Genomic DNA, 20,920 nt, shown 5'->3' on the forward strand with positions numbered 1-20,920 from the left:
TCAGTATTCCCTCCACCGCTCAACCTCTATGTCCTCTTAGTTCCATGATGAATTGAGCAGTCAGATGCCTCAGCCTGCTTCTGTGTTTATTACGGAGACTCCCTGGTACTTGACAAAATGCCTCAGTGAAGTTCTGATGACCTTGGTGGTCCTCCCCTGTTGCTTGAATGCTCTCTCACACACATAAGCCAACGGTGTTAAAGGATATTGATGGAAGTGAGTGACTTCCCCTGAATGATGGTCCTGGAAAGAAAGGGAGAATCTCACAGAGAGCACTGGAGACGTTTCAGCAGATGTTAGAGAAGTTGCTCAGCACATCTGAGCACAGATGCAAATACCAAAACAAATGGAGGGTTTGTAAAGGGACCTGTACTTCCCAGGAAGAGAAGTGGGGTCCCAGCAGGAGGGCTGTGTTTTCCCAGGGGTAGAGGTCAGGGCAGGGAAGGGCACAAGCTCCTGAGTTTTACATATGAAAAGGGGTTGGGGAGTAAGATTGAGATGATTCAAGCTTATAGTGGACCCTGGTGGTTTTTGCTAGCCCAATATCCATTTCCCCTTTGAAAGCCATTGCCTCATTTTCCTACTGAAGCACCCCTTCCCTGCTCTCAAACCATGCGGTTAAGTCAGGGACATGGTGTCCCTTCCCCTGCCCTCAGTTCCGGTGACTGCAGTGTAATTCGGGAGCCATCCACAGAGCATCATATCATCCCAGGCTATGATTTCTTTCTGAAGTAGATACAACCCAGGGCTATCTAAGACAATGGAATGAGACCCAATTTCAAGCCTTTTGTTGGAATTTCTGGGAGAGAAACTATCTCTTTGTGCTGAACTGGGAACTCTGAGCTCGGTGTCTGTAGCTGTCAGGGGCCACTGTGCATAGGGACCTGCTTCAAAGAAAGCTCCCACAGAAAACAAGCAGAGCAGAAAGATGTGGCAGGACCAATTACTAACAAAATCATCAGGGCCCCTGGCTCCAGTCTTGCCTAGATTTAACAGCTAATTTGGCTAATGAGTTTCATTGTATATTTAAACCAGTTTGGGTTCAACTTCTTTCACTTGCAAGCAAGAGTTCTTATTTGCATAAAGCATCAAGGCATTGCTTTTAGGCTAGATGCTTCTCTAACTTTATCCCTACACCCCACAAATTATAGCTGGGAACAAGGGTTGTGTGCAGGTAGTTTATTCTGGTCATTGATCCCAAGGAAACGGGAGAGAAACAGAGGAGGGGAGGCAAATCCAACAGTGTGTTACCAAGCTTCTCACTACTCGGGGCAAATGGGGCTGGATTCCATACTAGATTTTGTGACAATCCATGCAGAATGAGCCTCAGTACTTTATGTGCAAGAACTAGCAAAGGTGAATTGGCTCCTGTCCCCATGGGTCAGACAGACCCTTGGGGATTTACCCTCTTGCCATTTCCAGATTTCCACAGGTTTAGAAATGGCTAAATAGGGTCCTGCAGGTGTTCTATTAAACAGGGAATGGGAAGTATGGTATAGTCCTAATGTAGGCTGCTCAAACTCACCAGTGTTTACATTAAGTCCAACCCATAAAAAAGGCTCTTAAGCTATGACAAAACATCTCTTCAAAAGACCAAATACACCGGGGTTAGTGTAACCAGCTACAGCAAGAGTTGCCTTTGGAAGGCACAGTTGAGGCACCAGATTGAGTTGACATTCTGTGAGTAGTCTATACTAACAGTCACTGTATGGTGCTGTGGTTCCAGTAGGTAGAATATATGGGTCTGGGATTTAAGGGGTAGAGATAAGAATGGGCCTTCTTTCCAACCCTCCTAGCGAACTACTTGGGGGCATTTTTGTATCATTTTCCCATGGATATAGAGGTCCTACTTCCTAATCAGGGAACACCTTGACCAAGAGTAGGGTGATCAGCTTGTCCTGGTTTGCTGAGGACTATCCAGGTTTTAAAACGGAACGTTCTGTCTGCCAGGATGCTCCTCAATCCCAGACAAACTGGGATATTGATCACACTAACCAGGCAACATAATATGAGTGCCACTAACCTTAAAGCTGCAGCTTCCCTTGGCCACCTTTACCTTCTTTGCAGGCAAAGAAACTCATATCGGCATTGGTAATTGATCCTGATCCTCAAAACGTAAGGTGCTGCTTCATCATGGAGACATGGAAGACTGTTGCTTATTTATGGGTTTCTCTTAAAGCTAAGCATGACAAAGGCTTCTGAGAAGTTCATTTATTTTTTTAATGTAATTTTATACAGAGGATATGAGATACAGGGTAAATAAAATAAAGCCAAAATAAAGACAAGGTGCTTAGGGTGGGGCAGGGTTTGGGAAAAGGGTGGTCAAAAGGGAGAAAATAGGAGACACATATAATACTGTCAACAATAACAAATAAAGCGACCTCCCCCCCCCTCCTCAAATAAAGATTTGGCCACTGTTAAGGGTGACCAATCACAAGATACCTTCTGAAGAGCTTTTGAAATGGCTCTTTATAGTTCTTGCCCAGGAAATGAAATATTAAAGAATGTATTTCTAAACCCATGGCTCATTGGTCCAGGGTAGCTCCTTGGTCATGAATTGACTGAACTTCCACACCATGCTTGCAAAAATGACCAAGGAGTTCCTATCAGTTTCCCAAGCCATGACTTCATTTAGCAAGAAATAGGCTGCCCAGGGCCTGAGGTTGAATTTGAACAAAGCTGGTCAAAGTCTGTGTTGAACATTCTTACATTTCTATTACATGTGCAAGGCTATTCTGTCTCTATGTACATAACTTGATCAAATCTCACCCACTGGGGGTATGCACACAAGCTGTGGCCTTCCAGGCAGTGATACTGCCTGGATTTTGTCCAAGTCCAGATTTAATCTTTGAGTGATAAATCATGCCATTCAAATCATGCTATAAAGGCAACAGTGTCCATGAAATAAAATTAACAGTGCGGCCTCTAATAAAATGGGGAAATCCCAGTATTTCCTATTAAAAAAAATGACATTAGCCTGGCCCATATTTATTATTCTTTTCTGCAAAAATTAGTTTTCCCAGAACCCTTTGGGAAGCACACCAACAGTAATGAAGCAGAAAAATGATGGATGTTAAGAAATTAAGGTGCTCCAGAATGGGTTATAAACTTGTACCTCTTTGTTGCCCACGCACGTTTGATGAGCTTGCAAAGTTTTAGACCTTTTTTAATTTAAGATGGAGCAGTTTTATTTCTTTCAGCTACAGTGAAAATAATTTCCTTCTCTATCATTAGAATGGTTTAATACTTTCATTAATCCACACATCATAAAGCAGGCAGTGATTTTTATACTACTCCAATCCGTCATTGTGCCTGCTTCAGAATGGAAAACGGTTGTTTTCTGCTGATTCCAAAGATAAACCAAAGGCCAGTGTCTTCATGAGCCATCACAATTATAGGGGTGAGATGGAGACACAGAAATGCTGTTGTCACCACCTCTCCCTTAGCATAATTTGGATTATTGCTATGGGCAGCAGAATGCTTGCAATATATCAGAGACCCTTGACTTTATGGTTGTGCATGGAGGTGGGGCATCAGGAGGCACCAGGGCTGCCTCTGGGGTGCGGGGAATTCATTCCCTCCTCATGTCTGTAGGAAGCCGGTGAGGTTGTGTATCTATCTCTTCCTCCTGCTCCATCTCTCAGTGGCCAAGAGCTGGGTCAGCTTTAATGAACACATTATAGCGTAGGAAGTTACAGCCACTCTTCCCACTAGGATCTTATTTCACTAGTCTACTGACATATTTAGGAAATATGACATAGAGCACTGGGTTTTCCATTCAACATAGGCTAGAAAGAGGGAAGAAGCATTTACATTTCACAGTAGTCAATTTGTCAGCCCCCGCTGATATGGATCCTGAGGGAATTTGATCCCTTTAGGTGATGATTTAGTCTGGTTTACACTCAAGAGAGTGTGCCAGGGAGAAAGGACACTGAAGTGCCGCCAGACAGGTCAGGAGTCACAACAGCAAGGCTCTGACACTGAGACACAGGTTCTGCTAATGAGTGTGTGACTCCCAGCCTCATCCAGCAACCGAGAACAGTGTGCCCCTGTGTCCCATAGAAACCGGATGGTCCTGCACCAAGAGGCAAGAATAGAGAACTTGGAAAAGAGGAGAGGGGGGCACAAAGAGAATCCAGAATGGGCGGCAAACACTCAGCACCCCCCTCCCCCACACAAGGGCAAGAGCAAGAGCAAGCATTCTTATCCCCAGACTTTAGGAAAGAATGGATCCCAGAAGGGGACATGCCATACACTGCCAAGAATATTCTACTCTCTCTATTTTTGAATATTCCTGGTTTCTAACACCATGTATTACTTAAAAAAAAACACATGTTCTAATCTGTGTGCTTTCATTTTCATGCTCTAATAAAAACTTAGATACATGTGATAGTTTAAGGTATTTTCACATAAATTACCTGTTTGGTTCTTCTCACTCTCTGAAGTAAGGCAGGTATTGCTGTTTCTATCCAAAGATTAACAAGAAGTGAGGTACAGAGGAGTGAAGTGACTTCAGCTTCACATTCCAGGAGCTAGGGGACCTGAGGGGATTGCTGGGATGTCTAATTAGTGCACTGGGCTTCTGTGTGCTATTTGTGTAGAATTAGCTGTTCAGGATTAATTTAGAAAGAAAAAAAATTGTCAGCGGGTAAAAGATGATTAGAAATCATGAAAATAAACAATTCTGAAGTTCCTTCCCATAGAGAGATTAGAGAGACTACATATGGAGGTATTCCCTAGGTTTCTGAAGTCTTAGATGTAACCTATATGGATTTGGATGCAGCCTGTATAATGTCACAGTCTTGGCCCCCAGACAGGACAATATCTCAGAAAACTATGTGCTGTGGGAGAAGAGAATAATTCCTGAGGGTCCAAGGCAATAGTTTCTTTTTTACCTTTTCTTTTTAATTTACCTTTATTCTTGAAAGTATTACAGTTGTCCCCTTTTTCTCCCATTGACCCCCCTCCACCCCACTTCTGCCTCCTCCCCAGGCCTTCACCACACTATTGTCTGTGCCCAGGCATATAAGTGCTTTGGTTAGCAGTTTTATTCACTGAAAATTGATTATTCTTTTAGGTGACTTAAATGGAGTGGTTACAAATGATATCAGGTACCAGGATAATATCAGACCATGTTAAAATTTTGTACACACTGTGTTCTCTGTGTACCTTATCTCCTGAGATTGTTAACAATTTGTGGTACAATGACATTAGATCACTCATGTGATTCCTTACACAAGACAAGTGTTTTGAGACATTACAATATTTTGGCTTGTTTATTGCCTTAATCTTTGTCTCCATATTACAAAATAAAGATGTGATCTATAGTATTATGAAAAGTCTTGGCCTTAGACTAAGAAGATTGGGGTGATGAAGAATTAGGAAGAAAGAACTACATGTACCTAAAATTAAGAGTGAGACCTAACCTGTTTTGCTCAGTGGATAGAGCTTTGGTTTGTGGAATGAAGGGTCCTAGGTTCCATTCTGGTCAAGGGCACATGCCTGGGTTGTCTGCTTGATCCCCAGTAGGGGGTATGTAGGACACAGCTGATCAATGATTCTCTCTCATCATTGATGTTTCTATCTTTCTCTCCCTCTCCCTTCCTCTCTGAAATAAATAAAAATATATTTTTTAAAAAAGAATGGAGCTAAAAGAAAATTAAAATCAATACATTTATGGTGCCCTGACTGTTTGGCTCAGTGGATGGAGCGTCGGCCTGCGGACTGAAGGGTCTGGGGTTCGATTCCGGTCAAGGGCATGTACCTTGGTTGCGGGCACATCCCCACTGGGGGGTTGTGCAGGAGGCAGCTGATTGATGTTTCTCTCTCATCGATGTTTCGAACTCTCTGTCCCTCTCCCTTCCTCTCTGTAAACAGATCAATAAAATATATTTTAAAAAATAAATTTATGGCATTAAGGTTTAAAATAGGTCGTTAGGGCATTTTCTGGCTTTATCAATATCTAAAGTTTTAGACTAACTAAAATCACATGGCATTCAAGAATTCAAGAACTAATGCCAGATTGAGGGGTGGTGGAGCTCTGCACGCGTGCACATGCACACCTTTCCTTCCTCTCTCACTCTCTCAATAGGCTGCAGAATGTAGTCCAAATGTTGTAATATGCTTTGCAAAGCCTCTCACCATCAGCCTCATTCTCTACCATTTCTCCCATTTCTCTTTCTGTGTTTTAGCCAGAATGGAAACTAGTTGTCCAGGACACTAATCTATAAAAAGCACTAAAATAGTTCTCAACTTGTTACAATAAGAAAAATATTTCACCAACCACATCTTATTTGGGGCTAATTTTATAATGGTTATTAGTAATAGTCTATTGGGCTGCTTTGGGTTTATAGTGAGACTTCCAAAATACAAGTCAGAATTGCATCACTTGGTCACTAGAATTCCATCTAAGACAAGTGTAATTATGAACATAAGTTTGTCTAGAGGTGAAGTTAGGATAGAGGTGAACTTCTCACTATATTAGAAATCAGTTTCCCAATAGTCCTTTTCTTGACCTTTATCATAATTGATAATAAACCACACCTTTTCAAATAAATGAGTGTTTTTGTATGCATGTGTGTGTGTGTTTGTGTGTGTGTGTGTGTGTGTATTTATATTGATATCTATTTATAACTAGAAGCCCGGGGCACAAATTCGTGCATGGGTGGGATCCTGCCAGCTCATCCCAATTAGGGCCTATCAGGCTGGGTGGGCTGGAGGGAAGGGATGTGAAAGGTTGGCTGGCTGGCCCTGCCCCCAATTGGGGCGGGGGATGGAGGGCAATCAGGGGTGGGGCTGGCCAGGGGGAGGGGCTGCAGGTAGTTGGCCAGCCGGTCCCACCCCCCTGGTCAAACACCCAGTGGAGGGGACAATTTGCATATTAGCCTTTTATTATATAGTACTAGAGGCTTGGTGCATGAAATTCATGCACTGGAGGGGGAGGTGTCCCTTAGCCCGGCCTGTGCCCTCTCCCAGTCCAAGACCCTTAGGGGGATCTAGCAGTGTGCCAAGCGGCAGGTGGCCAGGGAGGAGCCTGAATCGGGGCTGGGTGCTGCTCACGCTCATCCCGGCCTCATCCTGGACTGCTTGGCCTGCTGCCACTGCTCGCTGCTCAGTAGTGCTGCTGCGGCATCGGGAGAAGCTCGCAATGCTGTGGCAGCTGCACTCGCCAGCCATGAGCCCAGCTTCTGGCTGAGCAGCAACCGCCCCCCCCACCCCCCATTGCAGTGCACTGACCACCAGGGGGCAGCTCCTGCATTGAACGTCTGCCCCTTGGTGGTCAGTGCGCATCATAGTGACTGGTTGTTCAGGTTGTTCTGCCATAATGGTCGCTTAGGCTTTTATTATATAGATAGTCTAAAGGCATATCTATACATAAGCCTGCTCACCTCCCTACCTGTATTTTTTGGCCCTAATCCAGTTACACTGAATGCCCTCCTGTTCCCTAAACATGTGGGATGCTTAATGTCCTTGCCTGATTTCTCCTCTGAGACTGGAACACATTTAAATGCCCCTCTGCTTCTCCCTGACTCATCATTTCTATTCTCAATGACTCAGCTTAAAATACCAGCTTCCCCTTTTGTCTCTGAGTTACTTGCTTCTTCCCCTGTAATAATCCCATTGTATTTGGTTCAGACCCCAGTTTTATCGCCATGCTGATTGCAAAGTCTCTTTTCTGTAGCAGCTGTCAGTCCTGGACAGCAAGGAGAATGTCTCTTCAGTCTTTGTAACCCCAGTGCCTAACCCAGAATCTGGCTTTGGAGAAGGGCTCAATAAATGTTGGTGAAAATACCTCTTAAATTCCATGGTGTGGGTTCTAGTCCCGAATGAATTACCAACCAGCTGTTTATTCTTGAAAAAGCAGCTCTATTTCTGAGGCCTGGTGCTTCAGAAAAATAAAAAGAATGCCTCTGTGACACTTACCTTGAGACATTCATTGCAAATACAAAGAAAACATGCCCTACAAAAAAGTCTAAAACACCCTGCCACCTGTACACAGACGTGGTGTGAAACGGGATACAATGGATCCCTGGCTGCTCAAGGTCCAGGCTGGTGCAGAAAACATCACTGTAAAAGTTCAAGGTTTAATTACAGGCCCTGTTTTAGGACTAAAATAAATGTGAAATCCACAAACATCACTGTTTGGGACCTATAAGCCTTTCAGCTCCATACGGTAGCATTCACTGTCAGCAGGTGTGAAATGCTTGAAGAGCCTAGCAATAGCATTCTTTGGAACATTCTGGAAAGTGGGACAAAATCTTGGGTACTGGATTTTAAAATTAAGGCTAAATATGAAAAAATATGGTAAGAGAGCTAAAAAGGTAAATGGTATCAAGAAGGTCTTTGCGTGTGCTCTTTGGAAATAGTACATAAAGTGAAATTCTATTCAAAGATCAAATTGTTGCAAGCCAACATTTCTAAGTTTATTATTCTCTATCTACCTCCAACCCCTTCCCCAAAATGTTAGAAAAAATCACCTGTTTGTATTCCTTGTTTACTGATGGTGGATAGGAGTTGTTTTATTTGTCCCAAAATTACAAATCAAAATTTTCTTTTCTAGTTCAAATTGTTGTGTAACAAATCACCTCCAAACTCATTTGCTAAAAATAGTCATTTCATAAATCTTGTGGATTCTGTAATTTGAGAATTTGGTTATTTTTTCTGTGGGATACCATATCTCTTTTTCCTGGGTTCTGGGGCTTCAGGTGGGTAGTCTCAGAGACTGAAGGTTCTGGCTGGAGGTTGGAATCATCAAAGGGATAATTCACATGCATTCACATGGCTGAAATGACTCCAAGACCAGTACTGCCAACCTTAAGGTTTACATCTGATGATGCTACTTGGCTTGGCTTCTGCAAAGCATGAAAGCCTCGGGGTAGTTAAGCTTCTTACATGGCAGCTTGAGGCTCCACAAGGAAGATGTTTCAGAAAATCAGATGGAGGCTGCAGTTGGCCTAAGAGTCATTCACTGTTCCTTCTGCTGCACATTATGGGTCACACACAGTTATATGCCCACCTAGATTCAAAGGCGACTGGGCATCTCAACAGAAACTGTACCCATCACTTTCTTGTGGAAATCAGTTTGTCCCTAAGAGGATATATGTCTAGAAATCTAAAACAACTTTTTATTACTCATATACCCAGACCAACCACTTCCCTCAACTCAGGCAGACTCATTTGAAAGGAAGGCATTGCAAGTGAGAATTTGCCATGAATATGAAAATTAGGAAGTTGGCATTTTACCTCAGTGGATCATATATCCTCTGATGTACTGTGTGTAAATGACAATTTATTTTATTTCCCATCACACAACCCCACTTTCTTGTCTTTGATTAAATTTGCCTTCACCGTCAGAATTTTGTGTCTCCCAGCTGTTCATTAGGTGGATTCCTGAAAGCCTCTGTTTTGGGTAAACTCTGTTATTTCATGGACTCTTCTGATAATGTGTCTGGAGATGGCAGCCGGAAAGTTTGCATCAGATCATGTATTCCATTACTATAAAAGCTCTATATAATCACAATGCAACTGAATACATTTAAAAAATAATGCAAGTAGAATAATTAAAGACCTTGACTGGGCATATTTCTAATGAATTTTTAAAGATGCCATTACTTTATAAATTAATGCGCTTAGGTTAGTCTGTGAGATGAGTTTTCTTAAGCTATGATTAAGAATGCATTTAAATTAAAATACATTTATATGATAGAACAGAGAGACCTAAAGAATCTTATACAACTGAAAGCATATAATGGAAGTAATTTTTTCTGTCTACTTAGACGTGGTTTATGGCACCTATATTGTGCTAGAACAGTGATGGTGAACCTATGACACGTGTGTCAGAGGTGACACGCGAACTCATTTTTTTTGGTTGATTTTTCTTTGTTAAATGGCATTTAAATATATAAAATAAATATCAAAAATATAAGTCTTTGTTTTACTATGGTTGCAAATATCAAAAAATTTCTATATGTGACACGGCACCAGAGTTAAGTTAGGGTTTTTCAAAATGCTGACACGCTGAGTTCAAAAGGTTCGCCATCACTGTGCTAGAAGGACAATAACAAAGTTTGAAGCTCAATGAGACATTAAAGTTGATTTATGCCCCTTTCCATTGGTGTATGTATTTATTTCAGTTAGTATCAGAAAGTAAGAGCTTACATATTCTAAATTAAAAAAAAATAAAGCAGTCAAAAACTTTTTGTCTTCTTCTTCAAGAAAAATTCCTAGTAATTTGCAATAGTATAACATTTTTTCTTGGAAAAGTTGAAAGCAACTTGTATAGTTTATTTAAGAGATAAGATGGTGGTGGGAGGGTTCAAGTGAAAGTAATTTAAAAAATAGTAAATTATCTATTAAACTAAATCATCTATTAAACTAAATAGTAAATTCTCTATTATAATGATTAGCAACTTTCTCATCAGTAGTTATTATGCTATTTAAATCACCTGAAGTCTTTTGATAACAAAGGAGAGAGAGGGAGAGAGAGAACTAGAAATACTTACATAGAAGTGTGTCAAAGTGGGTATCTGCACCTGCTGAAAACGAGTTTGGTTTTTGTCCTCAAGAGTGTGTGGGACAGAGAGTTCCCTCTGGATCAGAGATGGAAAATACATGCCGCTTCTCCTTCCTTTCACCCATTGTTAAATACCCATCGAACACTCTTCTATTGCCTTGGTGCAACCTCAGAATCTTTTAAAAACAATATTTGGCCAATATAAATTCAAGTTGGCATGCCCGATGGGACATAATATCATCTCTGCTCCAGGACAATCTTGGCCTCCTGCCATTCCACCCACTTGTGCAGCAACGTTATCCATCTGCCTGAAATTACACTCTTTTATACTCCTTTCTTCACATGGATGCCTATCTTGTACCTAAGAATTCCTGCCTATTATACAGTATTTCTTTATTTTTACTTTTAATGGGGCCAACTACATACAATTGTTTAGATTGTGTACCAGACACAATTCTAGGGGAGTTTCATTTCCATTAAAAATTAACATATATGTTAATTTCCAGAAAACAATAAAAGAAATGATTTTGTTTAACCACATAAAAGCTAGTGAGAGAGCTCTTTCAGCTTACAAGCAATTAGGATAGAATTGTACTTAAATTTAATGAAATATAATAAAAATTTAGCTATAATGAATTTTCACTACTATTTTTACAATTTTTACATTTTATGGAGGGGTAAACTAAGGTCCAACAATGATGAGGTGACTTACTGAAAATCTCACATAAAGACTGAGTGGAAATAAAGTCGAAATATTGAAAAGAGTTCTATTCGCCTCCTTTTTTTTTTTTTTTTTTTTTTTTTTAACATTTTGCTCCTCTAATGCAGCCAGGACTCAGAATACACAGAGAAATCAGGGCTCAGTAAAGTCTTAATAGTGGAATGACAAGCATGGGTTTGACATTAGGTTGCAAGAGGGCAGTCCTGAGGGAGGTCACACACACACAAAAGACCTATGTTTCTAAAACCGTCACTCCTTTTTTGTATTATTTTACTGAAAAGAAAATTAATGAGTTTAACCTGGTAGAAGGAGAGGAGCACTGTAATTGTCTGTGAAGGGAAACAAATCTGTGTTTGAGAGGGAAGGCTCCAGAAGAAGTTTGTGGATTGTGAACAGGGTCTGATTTAAGACCACCTGTAGACCCAAAAGCAAAACAGCCTAAAAAGAGAGATTGGCTGCGATGGGGATGCCACCGATTTTCACTGAGACTTAATGAGTTTTATATGAACTGATATTGCTAATGGCTTGATGTGACATCAATTAATGCTTTAATACAGTTCTTATAAAATGACAACTGTATATATATTTCAGAAGATTTGGGTTCGTAATAAAAAAATCTCTCCCACTTGGTTGGAAGGAAAAACATTAAATATTAAAGGACAGAAAATTCTCAAGTTGTAATTAATTTCCCACAGCTTTTAGTGATAGCTCATTAATATTCCTATAAAATGTGGGAGTACCTACATATTCTCACCACTGCCCAACACTACCCAAGGGTGACACTATTTTCAGTTTTCATCCAGTCTGCCCCAAGTCTCTCCCTATTGTAGTCTGTGAAAGGTATAATCTCAAATTCCTAGTCTTCCTTGTAGTTAGAGATTGATCCTGTCTGTACTGGGTTTCTTTGGTTAGTTTTGTGAACACTGAGCACTAACGGCTCCGGTGTCTGAGTTTAAAAAAAAAAAAAAGTCTAGTAATCATTTCTGCACGTGGGCCTCTCACACTCACTCCACTTCCCAGACAGCCTCTGCCCTAACCTACCTGCCTCTGAGCTAAACTAACCTCCCTGCCCTGTTTTCAGCAGCTGAGGCAGCCCATAAGAAAGAGTTTCTGGAGTCCTATTCAACCAAGTGGACTGAGGCTTTCCCCATCCAATCAGAGCTGCACAGATCAGACCAATCAGAGTGACCCTATTCTAACCAATCAGAAGAGTGCCTTTGGCCCAATCAAACTGTGAGGATTTAGTGTTCTCATTTACATGAGGATGGGCCCATCAGGGACCAGGAGCGGGAACTTCTGTCTGTATAGGCCAGCTCCCCTAGCACTGGGGGAGCACACTTTCCAGGGAAGGCTGCCTTTCTCGGGTGGACTCAGCCAAGGACTACTAACCAGTAAGAGGCAACGAGAGGTGAGTAGCCATGTTGGAGTGGAGCTGCCAGGCTGATGAGGGGCCTGGCTCCAGGGCAGCCTCACAGCCTTGCTGATTGGCCCTGCCGTCTTCAGGGCTGTGCTATTAGCACTTTGAGCAGTTCCACAGCAGGGCTGTTTCCACAGCCATGCTGTACCACCAGTAAGCTATTTGCACTGAATACACTTCCCTTCTTCACCACACCCCAAACTGGGGATTCCTGTTGGCGTTGAATTATCTCCAATAACCATGGCCAGTTTCTAGTGCATCTCTCTCTGGACACGTGGGATACAGCGTAATTTTGCTTTTGTGCTTTCAATTTAGATCCTAAAGTCTTCTTCAAAACTTTTTAGTGTGACAGTCACCAAAATCCTATAGAATTGGGTAGGAGAAAGTCAATGGACTTTCATTAACTTGTCCTATTAGAATCCACTTCTTTCTCTGTTCCTTCACCATAATTAGCATCACAGCTACAGCAACCTTCCTTGCTCTGCATGTGTCCATGAGTGAGTGTGTGTGTGTGTCTCTCTCTGTGTGTGTGTGTGTGTGTGTGTGTGTGTGTGTGTGTGTGTATTCACACAAGCACATATTGAGTTGAGTTCAGTTAAGGGGTGACAAACCTCTGTCTGAATCCTGGTTCAGTAAGTCCCAAAGCATGATCTGCAAACATTTTGTTCACTCTTCGTTTTCCACGGCTCTAAAATGGGGATTGTTATAACTGCTTATGGGATTGAGTATTACAGATTGTATGCATGGAATTTAGAGTGAAGGGCAGGTGTTTTTATTTGTAGGAAACTGTCTGTAATCTCAGTTTTGTAACTGATTGGCTGCGTATGAATGGGGACAGGCGGGATGGGTCCCATAAACACAGTAAAGGCCTCATAAATATTTGTTGAACTGAATGGCTTGACTCACTATTCTATGTAAAGAATTCTCAGCACTCCCAATATCAGAAATAACTCCTCTGATTATCCAGTTACTGATGAATGTACAAAATATGTTCCTATCTAAGACTGACACCTCACCTTCCATAATTCTTTGGGGGAAAAGACACTCCGACTGCTTGAATAATTGCCAGATGATTTTCAGCATCGGGACCTCATTTTCCATAGTTCATTAATGATCATATAAGGATTATGTCAGTTTAAAAAGTTAATATTTATAACAGCTAGTTCAGCAAAATTGTAAAAATCATTTAAACATCACATGTTTAAAAGTGTGCAAGGACATATACTTTTATTCCATGCTTAACATTTTAAGAAAAATATTGTCAGATTCTGACTTGGCTTAAGATTGAAGCAAATTACTCTGTCACACTGAATTAAAAGGGAAGACATTCTGAAACACAGTGTTTGTTTTTCAACCTCAGTCTGACATGCTGATGAAAGCAATTAAGCAATGAAGCCTGCCACCAGGAACAGCAGCCTAGCCCAGGGGACAGAGTGCATTAGTGGATAACAATTCATTGACTATATCCCACTCATTTCATTGCACCTGGCTGTTATCTCAGAAACAAATTGCACTCTTTAATTTTATTTCAATAATACAAGTGTCTCTTTATTTTAAGTATCAAACTTATAATCAATAGCAAGATATTCAACATGGTCAGTCACAGCTGATGGATACATCACAGTTTGATTCCCAGAGATCAGTGAGTGTGAGGCAGAAGCCAACTGCAAAAATAAGTAAAATGAAAAATGTTCTCAAGCAAATAAAAATTAATAAGTGATAATAAATATACCATTTTTTTTTAATTCCCAAAATTCTCAAATAGAGAATTTGAGCTGGAGCTACGCATGAAGTTATTCTGAGGATGGTACCTGTTTATTACAGATTCTGGGGAAAGTAACTACTGTCTCCCAGTGAATTTCAATACTATTTGCAAGGAATGAATTGATAACTAGACATGTAACTAAACCAAGACACAGGCCATAGTTTAGATATGCAGTTATTATTGCTTTAATGAATTTCCCCAGAGTACTGCTGAGAAGAGCCAGGAGACATGGGATAGAGCCACCTGATTTAGCCACATTTTCATGACCCTCAGCCCACCCAGAACACCAACTACAGTTGTCATAATTAACTGGACTCAAATGTCAGCGTTGAATGAGCCTTGAGTGTCACCAGTGTTGGTTCTAAGCTATTATTTTGTAATAAAGTATGTTTACATCCTTTACCCACGGGGCATAGAGTTTCTGCCCAACCTCTCCTAGTGCTCAAATTTTCATTGCTATTATATCCACCCTAACCAAAATTACAATTTGGAGGTACAGTTTCAGAATAATTAATTCTAACTTATTTTTTTCAAAATGTAGCCATTTGAATACTTTTCATAGTTAATTTCATATATTACATCTAAAATTTTCTCCACCTGTTAGAAATTAAGGAGAAGGTATCCTCTCCCTTCTTGCATAGCTATGAAATAAAACATGGTGCAAAAGGCAGTGGGGTGAAGGAACCCAAAGAGTGTATATTGAACTTGAATCAGAAAAATGTCATTTGTAATTACTGGAATACACCAGTAACTACTCAATAAGATAGGTATCATTGCATTTTCTTTGAAAGAAGTTGATTTGAAAATTGGAAAAATATGAGCAAAAAGTGCTCATATTTCAAATGTTTTTGTGAGGAGGTCTGCCCATGGTGTGACTGGTGTGTGTGTGTCAGATGGTGTGCATATCAGGTGTGAGTGGTCACTTTTGAGTGCCAGGGACTTGTGGGAGCTGTGTTGACATCATTATAACTATGTTTGGCCTGCAGTGTTATATATATATCCACATATGCATGCGTGTTTGGTTCTTGCTTATTCTTACTTCAGCTCAGAATCAATCCAGGCTGAGTCAGTGTCATGTTGGATGACACATGTGTCTCCTTAAAGCAAAAGGCTCCTAATGGTGAACCTACAAACTATTTAAAAATAAGATCTTAAAATTCATTCTAATTGAGGGCTTTAAGTTTTTATTAGATTAATTGGGGTGACATTGGTTAATAAAATTATATAAATTCCAGGTATACAATTCTGTAACATCATCTATATATTTTATTGTGTGTTCACCTCCCCAAGTCAAGCTCCTTCCAACACCATTTACTGCCTCCCCTGCTCCCATTACTTTTTTCTACCTCCTCCTCTTCGTCCCTCCGGTAATTACCATACTGTTGTCTGTGCCTATGGGTTTTGGGGGCTTTGTTGTTGTTTAATCACTTCACATTTTTCACTCAGCCCCCCAACCCTCCTCACCTCTGACAGCTGGCGTCTGCTCTCTGTATTAATGAGTCTGTTTCTATTTTGAACTAATTTATGTTTTGGATGCAAAACCTTTCATTGCCTGGCAGATTGAAAAGATTGTAGTGGCCCTAAATAATGAGTAGCTTGCAAAGAGCTCTAGGGAGAACAATCTCAAGATACAAACACAAAATGTATTTAGCCTTCCCTGGAGCAGACTCTAAACATTTAGCATATTAAAAGTCCTTTGCTCATTCCCAGTTCAAGTGATCAGTGAAAATATTATCATAATAATTAACTAGTTATTAATAATAATAGGAAATGAGCAAAAAGGAGGCCAGACATTATAAGCATGGTCATCTGGACAGCTTCACCAGGAACCTGCAACTTTATACTCCCCAGGGAACCACTGGCCCGTTTCCTGCAGATCATTAGGGGAAAGGGTCCAACAAAGGGGAAAATGGTTGCGTGCTCAGTGATGTTGGGGTGATGTAGGGGCGGTGCTTGCCTGTCAGTCTACCCTGGGAAACGAAAGTCATTGGCTAAGAGGGTGGAGCCAATGGAAGCAGGTGAAATCCTGAAGGGTTCATTGGTTAAACTCCCAGTTAAAATCCCCATCGAATTCTCTCTCTCTTATTCCTTTTGTATGCTCTGGCTCCCTTCACTGTCTTGCTCTGTGATCCTCACTTACCCATCTTCCCATTATAGCCATGTGGCCCTAGAAGCTGTATGGCCCATGGCCATGTGGACTGTACATGTAATGGACTTCAGCTAGGAGTACAAGCTAAGCTAGCTAGGTGCTGGACTGGAGTGTGCTTTAATGTGTAGGGAAGACTCTGGGTAGTGGCTTTAATTCTAGTTCTGCTGAAGATACGATAGGACTTTTTCCATAGTGAGAGGGAGGGAGATGGGAGCGTGGAGAGGAACTCCCTTAATATTACATCAACAGTAAAGCTTTGTACAATTCCTCATCCACTGTGGGGGGCCTAAGGAAACTCTTGTTCTCAGGGCACCTCAAGAGCTCCACTTCTACCCATCGCAGGTGGGGATGCAGAGGGCACCCCGCCCATAACAAAAGTAAGTTTGAATCAACATTGAGGGGTAAAATGTCCCTGAGCATTTTTACATGGAGCTTTTAAAACTGGTTTTGTGACTGTTAATTTCCATTTCCACAAAATCCCACTGGCCTTTCTTTTCAGCCACGCATGATTATTGAAGTGAACAAGAGCATCTGAAGAGAAATATTTTAGAATATTACTTCATATGGAAAGCAAAGGCTTTACAAGCAAACTGCTGGCTTTTTCCAAGATACTGTATTATTTCATCTGTTTCATGTTTTGCTTTTCCAAGGGACTTCCTTGAAACTTTCTTAAGAATGGGTATTAATAACTGATAAAATTTATTGGGACTATGAGGAATAAAAACAGAACAAAACTTTTCTCCCACATTTCTAAGTTATTCTGACTGGGCTAATAATTAAATTAACATGAGACAGATTAACAGGGGGAAAAAGGCCAAATCCTGTCATGGATGTACATGTTGGGGGTACCATATGAATATGAAGACTTATGCAAGCATTGGGCAGTTGAGGTTTATATTTCATTCTGGACAAAGGAGAAGGAGGCAGGGGACTGGGATTTAAAAGGAAAAGCAGGTGATTTACAGGTTGATGAAAAATAGCAAACATGTGGTAAATAAATTTTTCTAGGCCACCCAGAAACAATAGAATAGAAATGGAAGTATAACAAATAGACTGTGTTAATTTTCTCCCTGTCTGCCACATCTAATTTATATTAAACAGGTTTTTCTATCTGGATTCCTTTAGGCAGGTAAAGGTGAGATCAAAGGTTCTAAGTATTTTGTTTCTTAATCACCAGCTTAAAATCAATTTCTCAAGAGGCATGCATATTCCGGGGTGGCAAAACTTTGGTCCACTTCAGGACCGCAGACCATGGCTGGGCTCTATGTTGCTGCAAGAGGAAACACGGGTAAGAGAAGCTCAGCTTGCTCAGCCCAGCACAGGAGAAATGTGTTTCAAAGAAGCATCAAGACTCAAGCTCATCTTAGATAACAGCCCTGCCTACCTCCCCTCTTGTAACTTTAACCACACCTACTTTCCCTTGGAGCATGCTCTATTCTCATTTATCTTGTTTCTGTTTCATTTTATTGGCATTTTAAGGAAGGCCGGGTTCTTGTGTTTTATTCATTAATGTGATTGCAGGACCCACTATAGCAGTCAGGCCAGAATAATCATTAATGATGGTTGAATGGATACATGACTAGGTCCTGTTAGCTCAACTCCTAGTGCTCCATTTGGTAGAACCAGTGTGTTATGATTGTCCTGTTACCCCTTGTATTCTGTAAGCTTAGTGAAAGCAGAGATACTGTTTTTAAGCCTTCTGGGAACTAAGAGTATGTCTTTCTCATATAAGAGACCATCAGTATTTGTTGATTGACTTATGAAGGGTTTCCCTGGCTATAAACTTTAAATATCTTAGAGTAATCTTATAAACATGATGAAGAGTTTCTGGTTCCACTTAGGATCTTAAAAGCTTGTGGAAATACAATACAGTATGACTACATTAAAACAGAGTGAATGCAGGCTTTCTGGCTTTGTATGTGGGACCCCAAAATATTGTAGTAAAGTGTGAACTTGCAGTGACTGGTCTATGTACTTATCTAATCTATGTGTACTAGTATGATGGTAAGAGAAGGAATGCTAAAGGTATGAACCAATGATAATTTATTTTTCAGTAAACTCATTCTTCTGATGATGACATTGAAATAGTGTTAGACAAACAGCTGTAGAGATCACAAGAGGTTGAGGGGCAGAGCTGGAGAAGTGGAGACCAAAAACAGAGCCCAGCTTTGCCCCTGGGCCCTATTTTCCTCATCAATGTTAAAGAATCCCCACTCCCCCCAACCCCTGATCTTTCCTATGGAGGCAGTTTCTAGCCCTGGGGTATGTGGGTTTACGAAGGTGCAGGTCAGTGATTCTGCTGTCCCCCTCATGAGGGTTTCTCTGTTCTGAATAGTGATGAATCTGCTGAATAGTTTATACAGCCATCTGCATGCCAGTTGTAAGTAAAAAAAAAATGCTCTGAGAAAACTGTATGTGCTGAAGTGAGATTCCCCCCCCCCCTCATAAATATGTGAAAAAGACAGTAGGAGAAATGCTATGTCTATTCATATGAAGCTGAGATTTTTGTTCAGTGATTTTCATAAAGTGGCGTGGACTTTTTTTTCAACTCCCCTCTTTGGCATTGATTGCCAAATAAGGTCACATGGAAATCTCTCCAGTATCCAGTACTCCAATTACACACACAAAACGGATTCCATTCCCATTTCTTTTTTATCCCTATGACATCCTGATGCTTCATTAAGAAAACACAGAAGCTGTGCACTCACAAACACATCCCAACATCCCCGGGTATTCTCCTAAAATAATTCTCTCTTGAGGAGACATTGCACTTGGCAGTCACCCAAATGAATAAAATATAAACTTTAAAACGGTAGGCGTGTACAGAAGAAAAGGGTAAAATTAAATACTATTTGAAAACAATAGTTACCTGATCATATGTCAGAGGTTTCTGTATTTCTCTTCTTGCATCATTTCAGTGAAATTGGCCCAAATGACCTTTCTTTCTCAAATACCCATGGACTATGGGAAAAGATGTTTGCAAACAAAATCATGCCAATTAAAAGCAAGACCAAAGGGCCCAGCCTTTTTGTCTGGGATGTAATTGGTTCATTGTCTGCAGACAGCTGCCTGGAAAGTTTCAGCTCATGCTAGAGCCTGGTTGGCAGCAAAGAATTAGCCCAGTTATACGTCCCTGCTTGTCCAGAGTGACAGAACACATGTGTTCCCCAAAAAGCTCCTTTTCCCACTCTGTATCTTAGCATCAGACCACTTTTGGTCTTAGGTATACCTATTACACATTACCTACTTTAAAACAGTTCTTCAATATTGTTAGTAGGTCATTTAAAAAATACCCATAATTCGGCCATGAAGTGCCTCTTCCATAAAGAGTCCAATGACAGACTCTTGTGATTTTTAAAGTTGACAAAACACATGAAAATGTGGCTTCAGTTCCTTTTATTACACAGGAAGAGCTACTTCCTTTTATTGTACAATAAGAACTCTGTCATTAATCCTATTTCTCTCTCTCTCTCTCTCTCTCTCTCTCTCTCTCTCTCTCTCTCTCTCTCTCTCTCTTTTGCCTTGGTTCTGAGAAAGATCATTACTGAGTTTTATATCTCATGATCTCACAGCTCTTAAATTGTCTGATTTCATCCCTGTCATTGTTACTCATTATTACTTAATCCTTCCTTTTCTTTTGGTGGCTCTATCGAGCTTTGCTTGGGCTTTGTTGTTATAGATTTGGAAGTTTTGGTTAGTGAGTTTGGGCCCCTTTTGGTATATGTACATTTTATGAAATAATGCTTCAAGTCTTTTTTGAAAGCTCTCGAGAAAAATAACCTATATTTTTAAATGCACTAGACAATCATAGAAAGCAAAATACTTTCATATCCGCATCAAAGTTCCATGAAGAGGAGCACCCTGGGATGCATTCTTTGCATCCTTCACAGAGCTTTCAACACAGAAGGGACCCCATTGTTGTTGTTGGAATCAGATCCCCTAGGTGTGAAGTGAAGGGAGAGAAAGGCCAAATTGCCCTAATTTGACTTTACAGAACCGGCCCATTTTCTTAACAGACACGGTGTGAACATTACAATATACAGTGTCGTCTATATTATACCCCTGGGTGTTTTCTAAATCTCGGGATGGCGGAGAGGAAGGTGTGAATCAGGTAGGTTTTGGCCAGAAAGTGCTCAGCTCTTTCACTGGCTGGCTGTGAGATTGTTAGCAAGGTACAGAGACTTTCTGAAGCACATTGTTCTTGCTGAGAACTGGAGATAGCCTTAGAATCTGCTCAGTCTCATGTTCAATCACTACTGATTTAGTGCTTACTGGTGCTGGCAGTTTCATTTATGTTTAGTGCTTTGGAGCTGTATATTGGCTCTGTGATGTTGGTAAAAACAGGAAAGGGAAAC

This window comes from Myotis daubentonii, chromosome 13 (assembly GCF_963259705.1).
Source record: "Myotis daubentonii chromosome 13, mMyoDau2.1, whole genome shotgun sequence".
NCBI classification, from domain to species: Eukaryota; Metazoa; Chordata; class Mammalia; order Chiroptera; family Vespertilionidae; genus Myotis; species Myotis daubentonii.